Source organism: Thamnophis sirtalis, unplaced genomic scaffold (genome assembly GCF_051295495.1).
Source record: "Thamnophis sirtalis isolate CommonGarterSnake01/CBP01778 unplaced genomic scaffold, rThaSir2_p1.2 scaffold_1, whole genome shotgun sequence".
Lineage (NCBI taxonomy): Eukaryota > Metazoa > Chordata > Lepidosauria > Squamata > Natricidae > Thamnophis > Thamnophis sirtalis.
Window position 1 is genome coordinate 33,358,789 of NW_028261381.1, and position 13,951 is coordinate 33,372,739.

General features: G+C 36.3%; 1 protein-coding gene across 2 annotated transcripts in view; it reads right to left on the reverse strand.

Annotated features, from left to right (window-relative positions):
* Positions 1-13,951, reverse strand: part of KCNJ3 (potassium inwardly rectifying channel subfamily J member 3) — a 123,876-nt gene that overhangs the window by 36,630 nt on the left and 73,295 nt on the right. The window lies entirely within an intron of this gene.

Consider the following 13,951-nt stretch of genomic DNA (forward strand, 5'->3'; position numbering starts at 1 on the left):
CTCCAATTTTACGCGGGAGAAAACCCGAATAACTAGAGACCTACATACTAACACCCGCGAAAACCTCAGAATATATATATATTTAGTGTCACAACCCCTGGTATGCCCCAATTATGGGAGGAAGCTAACTGCTTCCATTCTCTGTCCATCGGCTCATCACAAGACACCATCCAGACAGAAAGCCCAATATTTTACTGTTGCCTTTTTACATTTGTGTTGTATTTGTGCTGATAAATAAATAAAGGGAGACTAGTATAGATCTATTTCAAGCTATTTGGCTCTCATCAGCTAGCCATACCCAGTATAGATCTATATTAGTCTCCCTTTATTTATTTATCAGCACAAATACAACATATATGTATGTATGTATGTATGTATGTATGTATGTATGTATGTCACAACCCCTGGTATGCTATATATATATATATATCAGTGATAGCATTTAGCTACTGTCTTGGGATTCTGTACTATACAAGGCATGTATGTATGTATGTATATATATGTGTATATATATATATATATATATATATATATATATATATATATATATATGTATGTATGTATGTATGTATGTATGTATGTATGTATGTATGTATGTGTGTATATATATATATATATATATATATATATATATATATATATATATATATATATATATATATATATATATATATATATATATATATATTAATTATACAGTATATAAAATTAAATAACCATGATGTAGAAGAATAAATCAATATATTTGATATAGAGTTTAGAATTGTCAGGGATTATATAATTATGCCAATTCAAGCTGTACTTCAACTGGAATAATTATATAATAATTCTATATTGTGAATTCTAGTCCTACCTTAAGTATGAAAGGAACCAGTCTCTCTCTATACACCCCACTTCACAGGGCTATAGTCATGGGGAAAATAGGAGACATAAGGAGTATTAAATAAGTTTGCTATCTTGAGTTGACAAAATACAGATATATAAAGGGAGAGATAAAAATAAAATAACAATTGAATTAATCCAAAACTGGAAAGCGAAGTAATATTTCAAGACCACCTCTATATAAGTTTTTAGGCTTTTTATTAAAAAAAAGTTGCCATTTCTGTCTCCTATACTGTATATATTCAGCTTTAAGAAAGTTAAAAAGTTATTTGGAATTAATACTAAGATAACATGCCAGTTCTAGTGAATAGCAATTTGAAAAAAAATCTCTCATTATGATAAGGCAAAAGAAACTTCATGTTCTATCAAGTTCAATATAAATTATTACAATTAAAGACTTGCATCTGAAGTTGATTTGTACAACAGCCAGTTTTATATTAATTAATTATTTATTCAATTTAATAGGGTTATCCAATCAACAGTGAGTCAAGGCAGATTACAATAGCAATAAAAATGAATTGACAAGGCAATAACATCTACAACAGCAGAGATAAAACATTAAACATAACCTGTTCAAAGTTTTTGCCCAGGGCCTGTCAGAATAGCTTGAGGTGGATGGCTATTCTATAGAGCATACACAGATGATGCAATGGACAGAGTGTTATCAAGAACAGGGATCCCCAACTCCCGGGCTGGTATCAGGACACAGACCATTCAGAACTGGGCTGCACAAGTGGCAGGCAATCAGGCGAATGCACACAGTTCCACTTGTATGTGTGGTAGGAACATGGGCGAGTGTGCGCAGTTCCACTTTCGCCTGTTCACCTGCTGCACGCACAAAAACAACTCCTCTGCTCCTACCGCAACTTCCGGTCCGTAAAGTCAGAAAAGTTGGGGGCCGCTGATGAAGAACACTCATTTTGGAGGGCTCTGTGAATAGCATAAAATAAATCTTGACCCTAATATAATCATAGGTAGATAATTTTGGGTGCTCTTTTTTCATGAAATACAACCAAAACTCTTGAATCTTTCAAAATAAGAGAACCCTTGATTGCTTGTGTTAATTTTCAGTTGTACTGCTCATTAAATAATAGTCAAAACAAAACAAAATCACACTCTTAAAATATCCAAGATTCCATTTTGTGAAGCTTTGAATAGAACTGAACAAAACATTCTACTGAGCAGTTCTGTTACCTAGTAACAGACCTTGTAAAAGACCATCTACTGCATCCAGGGGATAAAGGATTTTAAGGTATAAAATTATCAAAAGAACTGTCTGTTTATTATCTATGCAACTGAATTATATTTAAGTTTCAAGGAAAACAATTCAGACACCAGCCATCCAAAATGTTAATCCCTTGCCCTTTCAAGAACCGATAACTGGGTAATTGACAGGAACACAAGAGTACCGACTTAGAACATGTGCTGATTTTAACATTCAAGAGAAGAAAGTCGACAATCCACAAAATCTTCCCAAAGGCACAAATGCTTATCTTTAGAAATATTTCAAGAAATTGAAGCAGGCATATAGCTGTTTAAGTGGGTAAGAGAGGATAGGACATACCGGTAGGCCCATTCTTCTACTCTTGCGCTAAAGACAGGAGGGGGAAAATAACTCCTCTGTCTTTGACTAAACTGTCCTACCTGAACTCAAGTGAAAAATTTTCATACACAAGTGTCACTTTAAGAAATATTTCCATGGCAGAAACAAATATACAGGCATCATCCCGTCTATCCATATAGGTAAAGGAATTGAGTTGGTGTTGCACTTACTTTTTTAAATGGAACACAAAATCCATCTCTGAGGCTAAGGAAGACCAAGCCACTGTCAAGTAAATGAATTTGGATACAGATAGCAAAGAACTGCCTTTTCTGAATTCTCTTTTTCCCCTTTCAGACTAATCACTTTTTAAAAGTGTAGATGACTGAAGTCTTCCCCAGCATGGATACCTACAACAGCAATGGGCCAATTTTGAGATTATATTCCCATTAATCTTGAGGACGTTAAATGAAAAAAGTTATAGTGCCAAAGAAGAATAGGGAAATTGGAGTTCAAAATCCCATGCATGAAAATAATGGGGAACAGCAATGACAGATAGGAGAAGTGTGGGTCCTCCTGTCATAAAATTTTTTGGAGAAGAACACAGATGTAAAATATATAGGTTTAGGCCATATACCATATTTTTCGGAGTATAAGACACACCTTTTTTCCTCTAAAAAGAGGCTGAAAATCTGGGTGCATCCTGTACATCAAATACAGCATTTTTTGCCTCCCGAAGCCCCGCCCCCTTCACAAAAATGGCCGTGCATATCCTTAGGGAAGCTTTCAGAGAGCTCCTGGGGGCTGGGGAGGGCAGAAATGAGCAAAAAGCGGGCCATTTCTGCTCCCCCCCAACCCCCAGCAGCACTCTATAAGCCTCCATAAGGCTAGGCATGCAATTTATTTGACAAAAAAGGGCCCGTTTTTGTGAAAAATGGGCTGTTTGGGGGAGGTTTGCAGAGTGCAAAAACTTTTTTTTTCTCTTTCGGAAAGCTCTTTAACTGATTGATGAGAATTAGATTGATCAAGTGCTGTGCCAGCAGAAACAAAGTCTTAGGTGCTGCAGATTGTCAGCGATTTCCTTCTCCAGCACATGGATGAATACACCTGGAAACATCTACCTACCTATCTACTCTCACTCACTCTCACTCTCTCTCTCTCTCTCTCTCTCTCTCTCTCTCTCTCTCTCTCTCTCTCTCTCTCTCTCTCCCCCTACCTACCTACCTACTGTATTTCTCTCTCCCTCTCTTCCCATCTATCTATCTATCTATCTATCTATCTATCTATCTATCTATCTATCATCTATCTATCTATCTATCTATCTATCTATCTATCTATCTATCATCTATCTACCTACCTACCTACCTACCTACCCTCTCTTTCCATACCTACTGTATCTACTGTATTTCTTTCTCTCTCTCTCTCCCTCCACCTACCAACCTATCTACTCTCTCTCTCTTCCTACCTATCTACTGTATTTCTCTCTCTCTCCCTCTACGTACCAACCTACCTATTCTCTCACTCTCTCCCGATCTACTGTATTTCTCTCTTTCTATTTCTCTCTCTATCCCTCTACATACATACATACCTACCTACCTACCTACCTACACACTCTCTCCCCCTACCTACCTACTGTATTTCTCTAGCTCTCTCTATTTCTCTCTCTATCCCTTCATCTACCTACCTACCTACTGTATTTCTCTCTCTTTCTCTCCCTCTCTATCCCTCTATCTACCTACCTACTTAAAAAAAAAATCCTCTTCAAAATCTTGGTGTGCCTTATACTCCAGTGCGTCTAACACTCTGAAAAATACAGCATGTGTCCTCTAAAAGTTTTATTTTTAGTATTTTAAAAATTTATACAAATGAAAGAGCCAGTTTGGTGTAATTGTTAAGACTAAAAACTGGGAGACTGCGAGTTCTAGTTCCACCTTAGGCACAAAGCCAGCCAAGTAATCTTGGGCCAGTCACATTTTCTCAGCTCTAGGAAGAAGGCAATGTCAAACCACTACCGAAAAACCTTGCCAAGAAAACTTCAGGTACTTGTCTAGGCAGTCTCTGAAAATTGGAAATGAGTGAACAGAAAGAAAGAAAAATGAAATGAATGATTATTAGAACAGAATCAGAAGTGCCTAAGAATAACATAATACATTTGCTTCTATCTTTCATCGTGTTTATGTCTAAATCTTTTGCCTTGTATTATTCAAATGCTTTTTGTTGCTTTTTTTTTGCTGTATTTTTTTTAAACTAAAAATTTTGCAGCTTGGGAGTTCCCTGTTTAAGAAAAGAGAGAAAACTATTATATTTCCAATCTTACCCTTTTGTCAGATTCTAAAAGCTTTAGGCATTAGACTGATGTAAAAAAAAAAGATTCTTTTCATGAGACTACACTGAAACCCTACTTTATCAGAATCTTTGAAAACCAAGCTCAGGACACCCATTTTTGAAAATGAATGCAAAACTTCAAATAATTTTTGAGAAAAGGAAGAATATTACTTAGGAATGCTCCAAAGTTGTTTTGTTTTAAGGTACTTGAAATAATTTAATACCTCCTACATTTTGACTACTGAATCACAAAGATTCACTTTAACCTAAATTATTTGACGTACGACTCAAAGTTAACTCATTAAGACTTCAACATCAACTCACAACAGAATTCAGCTGACCTGACATCTTCTACTCAAAGATGATTTTCTCCTGAAGGCAAATCTGGCCTAATAGGGATGTACAAAGGCTATTATTGGAGGGGAGATATTTAGAATTCAGAGAGTAAATGAGGGCATGGTGCTCTTGCTTCAGGCATTACTGACTCCCTATTAGGGTCAGACAGAAAAAGACACCCCTTCTCCTAAAATGCTGCTTGGTTCTTTCCATTCCACACCATTATCCTAATGCTAATATGTGAAGAATGGTATTGAGAAAAGGGCTGTGTCCTTTTACTGCCTCAAATTCAATGTGTAACAATTTCAGCAGAGTTACAAACATAGTTGAAGATAGCTTTTTGAATTGTTGCACCATGCCTAATTAAAATAGGTCTTTCAGGAATGATACGGGAGATTCAGTCTTACACATCTGGTTGTAAAATCAAAATATCTCTGTGTTGTTTTTTTCTAGTTAGACATGGTCTATACTACAGACCCCCCACATCCTAGACATAAATTGTTTCAACTTCTACCTTCAAAACGACATTATAGAGTATTGCACACCAGAACAAATAGACATAACGACAGTTTTTCCCACATGCCATGCCATCACTCTGATAAACAACTAATTGCCACAACACTGTCAAACTATTTACTAAGACTGTATTACTATTATTGTTCTCATCCTTCCTATTACCTATTTCCTTCTATTTATGACTATAACCTAGTTGCTTGTATCTTTACAATTTATATTATGTTATTTAGTTTCCTAGTGTGATTTTGATTGCTTATTCAGTATCCTATGACTATCACTAAGTGTTTTATCTTATGATTCTTGATGAATCTATTTTTTATGTACACTGAGAGCATATGCACCAAAGACAAATTCCTTATGTGTCCCATTACACTTGGCCAATAAATAATTCTATACTGGCCTTCCATGTATGAATAGCACTTTTTGATTAACCTAATTATATTCTGAATTACTTAATGAGTTCTGAATTTATTTAGATCAGCATTATAAGTTCTGCAAAGTAGTTGCTTCAATCCTTTCTTTATTTCAAAATGCAAAAGCAATACATTTAACATCCTGAAGATCTCTATAGTACTTGATATTTATTACCCAAAACTCAACCGAGGAATTTAACATATGGACTTTGTTTCTGTAATACTCTGAAAACTCTGCTGCTCATGTAGGTCGAAATACAATGAAAAATCTGACAATTTTATTTTCAGTTCCCCATTCCTCTTAACATGTTCTGTTATATTGAATCCAAATATGTATTACATTTCTGTGCAAAACAATTAATTTTTCCAACCAGAAGAGTTTCTGATTGCAAAATACTCTTTCAGATCCCACAATACTTCAAACAGAACATTATGTCCAGATAAAGACATACTTGAAACCAGCAATCAGACTGTCAAAAGGGAGAAATTAGAAGTTAAAAATAAAATGCATTGAAAAACAACAACGTTAATTCTAACGCAAAAGTACCCATCAAAACCAAAAGAATTTCCCCCACCCCCTTTTAGAATAAATAAAGGCTCGGTATTCCCAATTCTTTTACTATCCATTCTATTTTATCAACTTAAATAATATCTTGATGATATTCAGTTCAATAGATGCACCAACTCTTTTTAAAGGGTCATGCTCAAGAGAGCCAAAAATATTGTAAGAAAGCCATTTCCCCCTTTTTAGGGCTTTATATTTAAATTATGGAAAGGATCTTATTCATGGATCTTATTCATTGCCTGATTTTTATTCCTACTCATTCTTAGCATATTTTCACATGCTAAGAATGTGCAAAGAGTTTTTATTACAATTTATGGAGGGTCAAAGTGTACAGAGATTCATATTAATGGCTATTCATGCTTTTCCATAATTGAAAAGGACAAACCTAGCCCACACAAAGAATATAATAATATAAATATGTGTATCGGAAAACTTCTCATTTTTCCCTTTTATGTAGCTTTAATTCATCTGATATCTATTGTTGTTGGAAACTACTTAAGGGATCAGTATTTTTCAACCTTCCTCATATATGAGCTTTGTTAGATTTCTCTGCAATGGTCAGGATTGCTGAATAATTCTAAATCTTCAAGCCATTCCAATTGCCAAGATTGGAGAATGTTGCAAAACAGGAATTTTATATGAAAACTGTCATAGTCACCAGCTCCCTGAGAAAGCCAGATTGATCTCAGCCTGAAGAACTGTCCACTCGGTCACTTGAAGTTGATCCACCCAGCAATCAGTAGCTGTTCCCGGGACTTGGAAAGACCACTGAGTCCCAAAGAGTGTTCCATGTGCAAAAGAGAGCAGAGCAATGGCACTCAGCCCATTGTATGTCAGGGGCATTCCCAGCCTTGACTGGCTTCACCCAGCATTATGTTTGCCATTAGAGGTAGTCAAGATATGAAGTGCAAACCATGAACATTAATACTAAATTAATGCTTTATTGTAAGTTTACAGTAACAGATACTTGTAAGTATGAAAACATATCATTCTTCTTTTACTTCTTTTTTCCAGAAAACTATGGAGAGTTCATTCTGAGACACCCTTTTTCTGTTAGTGGACTGAGATATATTTTGCATGATAGTAGTCTGGGTTCTGACATTTCGTTTGGTATCCTGTATTCTGTATCCTAAGGTCAGCCAAGGTGGCGCAGTGGTTAAAAGCAGCACTGCAGGCTACTGCTAGATCAGCAGGTCAGCGGTTCAAATCTCACCGGCTCAGGGTTGACTCAGCCTTCCATCCTTCCGAGGTGGGTAAAATGAGGACCCAGATTGTTGGGGGCAATATGCTGACTCTCTGTAAACCGCTTAGAGAGGCCTGAAAGGCCTATGAAGCGGTATATAAGTCTACTGCTATTGCTATTGCTATTCCCACATACCGTTGCAATTCAGGAGCAACTGCTCTTCTAGCTCCCTTAATTTGGAACAAGTGTGTTACTTACTGAATCTGTACTGTGAACTCTTGCCCATCAAAACTCTTCTTTTGCATCCATATCAGCTGATGACTTACTATTGTATTACTAGTGTATTATTACCCCTGATAATGCTTTGACTTATCAGGTGTATTATGATCATTGGTGGGTTTCTAATTTTTTTTACTACCGGTTTGCTCGTGCTCGTGTGCAACGTGGGTGGGTGGAGCCTCCTACTACCAATTTGCCTGATCCGGGCTGAACCAGGAGCATCCCACCTCTGATTATGACCCCTGACAATGCTTCTGCCTGTTGCTTGGACTTTGCTTACTGAGAACTTGTCTGTAAGTTTCTAAGGGATTCAGGACTGCTTAATCATCTGTGTACATGCCCTGCTTACTTACTTAACCAAAGTAAAAGCTTCTGAACTATTTTCTTTTGTGTGAGTGTGTGTGTGTGTGTATCAAGCCTGGGACAAGACATAAAGGGTTGATTGATTGATGAGTGAAAATCAACAAGCTTTCCCTCACTGAATACCAGTCATTTATGTAATGTTCCAGTTTAACACATTATGAAAACATTAATATTTTGAGGTTCCATATCACACATAGAAAAAAAACCCAAAGTTTAATATGAATGAAAACTTCAATATTGCTTTTTGTAAATTAAATTTAGCTGGTCCTGAAACCGTGCTTCTGAGACTTATAATTCCATCTTTATATAATAGAAAAATCAGGAGTATTGTCAAAGCTAAACATGCAGGTTCATGCAGGTGAACTATTGTTTCTCAATTCCCATTCTTTCTCAATGTAATACTATTTTACAAACTTCAATTTAGTAGAATATTCTTTATTAATATTTCAAAAAATATTTACTGCAATGCTTCAAATGTCATACATTTGTTGTATTTCCAATTCATTCTGCAAGCTAGTTGCTATATTTATATTTAATTTATTTTTACTTCTATGGCATTTAAGGAACCTAAAATGTTATTAAACTAAGAATAGGGATACTTGGATAGGCACTGACCTGTATTAGAATTTGCAATCAAAATTACTTGCCAAGTACTTTTTTTTTACTGTTTGCTTTATTCAAACTGTGGTGGTCTTATTGCCAAGCTTCCAGCATAGTCTGCCAATCATTTTGTGCTGGCTATAATTTTGTTCTGCAGGGAAACAGAGAATGCAGATTCTATTTTTAAATGGTTCATTTGTCCCTCTTCATTCTCTTATACAGGAACTGGCCTGTTTGATGATGGACAGAGTTATAAAAATTCCATGTCCCTTCATTTCTGAAAATGCCTCTTTGTATATTTTGAAGAGGGAAGTTTCATGTGACAGACACTAATCTGAGCAGAACCTCCACTCATGCATGCTTTTTCTCAGCTGCAGCCTACACTCATAATATTGTCTACTGCAGCATTCCTCTAATTAATATTTAATGTTAGATAATAATACGGGTTGGACTCTAAAAGCACTTTTTAGATATCATTGAGATTAGTTCCTTTATTTTTGCATGCTGTAGTAAGTCAGAAAAGAATTGATTCTTAAAACTTGTTAAGTACCCTGTTTCCGTGAAAATAAGACCTCCTCAGATAATAAGCCCAATCGAGTTTTGAGCGCATGGGCTAAAATAAGCCCTCCCCGAAAATATTGCAACAAAGCAGCAGCCATGAGGTGACTATGCTTGCCGCCTCCTACACCTCAAAAATAATAAGACCTTCCAAAAAATAAGGCCAAGTGTTTATTTCAGGAGTCAAAAGAAAATAAGACACTGTCTTATTTTCAAGGAAACACGGTAGCATTAAAGGTGAGCTGCATTTTAAAGGCAGACCTGAACCTTGCTAGCTGCTATACAATTTTGTCCTTCGGGTTTACTTTTATTGTGAAATTTTATTATTTCGGATCATTTATGTTTTTTGTATACTGTCCAAATATCCTCTCCATTCCTCTCAAGACCTGAGGCAACAGGAAAAAAAACCATTTGGGTAGAAAATATAACATTACTAAGGATATAGTTCTGGATGATGGATCCCTCAGGTCAGATGGCACTTAACATGCCACTGAGGAAAAGCTGAGGATTTTTTCAGACTGCTAATGATGTTTATGATGTGGCTAGATTAAAGCCTTTGGGAGACCAGTTGCTGTTGTTGCCGTACAGGAAGAGAAAATCTGAAGCTACAAAGACAGTTATTGTAAAAACATGGAATGTAAGAAGCATGAGCATGGGAAAGCTCAAAGGTGAAATGAACTGACTCTAAATTCACATCCTAGGCACCAGTGAATTGAGATTGGGATTGGGCACTTCAGTCAGAGGTTCACACTGTTTATTAGTCAGGACTTGAAAACCAAAGAAAAACTGCCATTGCTTTTATATTTAGGAAGAGTACACCAAGAACTGTACATAGCTTCAATGCAATCATTTACTGAACAATATTTATTAGATTTTGTGGACCAGCTTTTAGTATGATGATCATTAAGGTTTATGCTGCAACTACTGATTATCTAATTTGATTTGAAAACAACAAAACATGCGAGCAAAATGCACTTCTTGTGATTGGAGACTGAAATGACAAAGTTGGAAACATGAAAGAGAAATACATAGTTGGATTGTATGGCTTAGGAAACCAAAATAAAGCAGGAAAACCACTTAAAAATTCTGTCATTCCAGTGACTTCTTCATAGTTAACACTGCTTGAAACAACCAAAATGATGGCTCTATAGATGGATATCACCAGATGGAGTATATACAAATGTTATTGACTATTATTGCTAAAAGGAGATGGAAGAGCTCAATCACAACATCAAAGACATGGCAAAATGTGAAATGTCAAATAGATTACAAATAGTTCATGCTAGTTCAGGGAGGAGGAAGAGGAGGGAGAGGAGGAGGATGAAGGGAAGGAGGAAGCGGGGAGAGAGAAAGAGAGAGAGAGAAAAGAAAGACTCCATTTTCAAATATGATTATGAACATATACTCCCACTGTCAAGGACAACTTCAGAAATCACTTTGAAATCCAGACCTTGATTAATAGAGAAACAGAGGAATTCTGGTATGAACTTAAAAAATCATTAAGCACAAAGTGAAAAGAGATCACCAAAAATGGAGAAAGAAAAAAGAGAAGAAAACTGGAAACTAAGTGATTCAAAGAAGATCAAAGAAAGATAGATGGAATATATTGAAATATTGTAGAGTAGAAATGTAACTTGGATAACAATATCCCTTATTTACAAAAACCTCTAATATCAGAAGATGAAATTAGATTCTGGTCATTACCAAGTTAGACAGCTTACATGGAATATTCAGTGAAATATGGCAAGCAATAGAATAATAATCAGTAAAGGTTCTAACCAAGCTTTTTTTAAGCAATCTAGAATATGACACAATGGCACACATACTGAAAAAGGTCAATTTATATTCCCATACCAAAAAAGGAGACTTAACTGAAGATGACAACTGTAATAAAATATCCTTAATTTCAGGCTAGTAAAATGCTAGTAAAATAATGCTTAATATCATCTAATGTATATCAGTGCCCTACATGACCAAAAAAAAAATGATAATAGATGTTTAAGCTGACTTTATAAAAAGCTAGGAACACTATTGCTGATGCATGCTGAATAATTGAGAAAGCCAAAGATTGTCAAAGCGAAGTCAGTATGTGTGTCATTGATTATAGAAAGGTGTTCTGTCCCTCCTTCTCCGCTCGTTAACAAATGGCAGGCAAACAAACTTAAAAGGAACTCTCTTTATCAGTTCTCGGCTCAGACTGGCTTCGAGCCCCAAAATAACATAAATACAGTCTCTGACCAGATAACAGAATACCAAACAAAAACTCTTACAACGCAATGCACTTCTCCAAGGGTATCCTTGAATCAGGGTTACAGAAAACAAAGCACTTTTCCAAGTGTATCTTACATAAACCACGACTGATGATCAATCAATGTTGAACGAACCAAGGAACGTTGACTCCTGCAACTAGGGCGTGGCACCATCCGTCCTTTTATCCCCAGAATATCCCCTAACAAGCCCCAGCTGCATAATTAATCTTGCATCCTGAAAAGACTCACAGAAGACGTCTGCTGAGTCACAACAGAAAGACTTTTGATTATGTGGATCATATCAAGCTGTGGGTAGGTGCTCAGAAAAATGGGAATCCCAGAACATCTCATGGTCCTTGAAACTGCCAAGGAAACAAATCAATAGATCATCAAAAAGTTAACCCAAGGTTCTCACTTGAGGTACAAATGACCAGACTCAAATTATCCTACTTCAGACATATTATGCAAAAGATCCAGCTTTCTGGAAAAGTCTCTAATGAGGGAAAAAAAGTGAAGAAAAAAGAAGAGATCGTCACTAAGGTAAATGGATTCAGTTAGAGTGGTGATGAGTGCACTGTTGGAAAACCAAGTTAGAGACAGATCATCATGGAGAAAATCTATATGGTCACTAGGAGTTGACAATCATTTAATGCCACATAATCAATTTATTTTTTTATTACAGAACTATTTAAACATGAATTATAGTTATCAGAAATTAAGACAAAGCCCAACTAGCTTCTATTATCACATCCTTTCCCCAAATTTCCATATTCATCCACCTGTTAAACTTTAGATATACAAATATGGTCAAAAATACAACCAATAAAAAATAAACTACCATTCAGTAGGATGAAATTACAGTTCAAATCCTAGAGTCCTAACATCTCCAATACCAAATTTTAAATTATTCTTGTGAAGCGGGGAGAATGACATTTCGTTTCAAGTTAAGTATAGAACAAAATCTGTGAAAAAAACATTCATATTCCTTTGTTGATTTGACACACAACGCTCTTATTTATAATAACTGCTTATGTCAAATCTCACGTCCCAATCTTGGGGATTAATAATTTCCTGGCCTGCTAGTCTCCTACATAGGAGAATATAGGAGAACAAACCTATCAGGACAAGTAGTCCATCTAGCGCTTGCATTAAGCTGGTTTATGAGCAACAATCCAGGCCTGTTCCTCCTCGTATAACAACACACTCCACCATGAGTGCCACAACTATGGCCACTTGGACCACCAAGTGAGATTTGCAGGGCGGCTACCTGGTCCTCGCCTTCATCGTTCATTCGGAATTACAGACTGGACTCCTTTGCCTCTGCAGAGGCTTCATTTGGAAGGAGACTTTTACAACGGGTCCTCGAGGTGCCTACTAACCAGGACTTTCCTTCTTCCCACCCTGGGACTATATAGCTTGGGTATGTCCCATGCTTGGATACTCCAAGCAGCGCCTAGGAAAATGACCATTGGCTTATCTGAATGGTCATTCTCTAGGTGCTGTGGGAGTGTCCAACCCCGTCCTGGGGTCACGTGATTTACATTTGGATGCCTGACAACTGACTCACATTTATGACAGTTGCAGTGTCCTAGGGTCAAGTGATCAGTTTTTGCAAACTTCTGACAAGCAAAACCATTAGGGAAACCAGATTCACTTAATAATCATGTCATTAATTTAACAACTGCAGTGATTCACTTACCAAATGTGGCAAGAAACGTCATTAAAAGGGCCAAAATGCGCTTAACAAGTTTCTCACTTAGCAACATAAATTTTGGGCTCGATTGTGGTCTACCTGTACTCCAGGTACTAAGCTGAATCCAGATTTTCAGAAGATGGGTAAAAATCCATCCAGAGAAAATTTTTGGACTGGAAATTAGATTGGGATTTGTAGAGTTGGAAGGGAATCTAATATGGGAAGGGGAGGGGAGAAATAGTTTAATTCTTGTATTATAAATATATTTTTATCTAGTGATGTTCAATTTTGCATCACACTAACATCTCTACAGAGATGGGTATTCACTGATCAATCTGTCCCAAAGGTGCTTTTTCAAGAGGCAACTGGACTTTCTTGTTTTTCTTTGAAGACATTTGCCTCTTGAAAAGGCATTTTTGGGACAACCATGACCTGGATGACTGAGAATC